Source organism: Mus pahari, chromosome 23 (assembly GCF_900095145.1).
Source record: "Mus pahari chromosome 23, PAHARI_EIJ_v1.1, whole genome shotgun sequence".
NCBI lineage: Eukaryota > Metazoa > Chordata > Mammalia > Rodentia > Muridae > Mus > Mus pahari.
Genome location: NC_034612.1, coordinates 15,515,769 through 15,517,179, shown reverse-complemented (window position 1 = coordinate 15,517,179; position 1,411 = coordinate 15,515,769).

Below are 1,411 nucleotides of genomic sequence, written 5' to 3'. Positions count from 1 at the left end.
TTTTTTTTTTTTTTTTTTTTTTTTTTTTTTTTTTTTTTTTTTTTTTTTGAATGGTGGATTTCAAGCAAAGATAGAAGGATGGGTGTCAAGGATTGGGAGAGGGGTGAGCTAAACATTTAATTGGGATGGTTTCAGGTTTGAAAGATGGACACCATGGTTCAGTTTTATATCTCAACACTTGGAAGGTTGGTGCAGGAGAATTACCTGAAGTTTGTGATCATCCTGAGCTATAATAGTGAAAGGACAATATAAACCCCATGTGTCTCCATTTTAAAGACTAGGCCTGATTTCAAAAGAAGGTCATAGGGCACCAGCTTAGGAATACACCATAAGTCCCAGAAACTAAGTCATAACACACCAGCTCTAAGAACAGAACATAAAATCCAGAACAAGATCATAAATTCCCCTCCCAAACGACAGCCTGGGGATAACCACAAAAATGGGGAAATATCTCAGAACCGGTCAGCTATACTGGGCAGCCTTATCTCATCACATGACATAGGAATGCAGGCCACTGACAGACCACCTGTGACCCCCTAACACCCACCAATGAAATTTGAGATTACCTAACCCTTTTAGAGATTACCTTCCCTATAAGAAGGCCCGCCTGCCTTTGGGGTCGGCGGTTTTCGAAAATGGTTGGCCGCCGTATGCTAGTTGTCTCTACAGAGTAAGTGCTCTTTATTTTTACATACTATCTGAGTCTGGGGTCTTCCTTAAGTGATTTTCGGACCCTTACATCGTATGAAACTCTCCTTCAAGAAGAACAGAGGGGTCTGAAGAATGGGCCCAGCAGTTACAAACACTTGGTGTTTTTAGAGAAGTCCAGAGTTTGGTTCCCAGCTCCCACCGGGCAGCTCGAGATCATATATAACTCCAGTGCCCGTGAATTCCTCACTTCCCTCTATCAGATACTCCATGCACATGGTGCCCAGCCCACACATGCAGGCAAACACTCGTACACAGAAAGTAAAAAGAATTAAACCTCTAGACAAACAGGGAGGGGGCCATGGAGATGGCTTAGTGAATAATATGGTAGCTACAAGTTCAACCCCACGCGTGACTCCACACGGTTGATCGTCAGCCTCCACATGCATGTCATAACACGCAGCCCACAGCTCCACCCCCAATAATACACAGATAAAATGTTTTCTAACTTTCGCCAGGCTGCGGTGGTGCCCAGCTTTAATCCCGAACACCTGGAATTCTGGAAGCTGGTGGGTCTCTGAGTTTGAGGCCAGCCTGGCCCACAGAGTTCGTTCCAGGAGAGCCAGGGCTGTTGTGTTTTATAAAAAAAAAAAAAAAAAAGAAAGAAAGAAAAGAAAAGAGAAGGCCGGGCGTGGTGGCGCACACCTTTAATCCCAGCACTCTGGAGGCAGAGGCAGGCGGATTTCTGAGTTCGAGGCCAGCC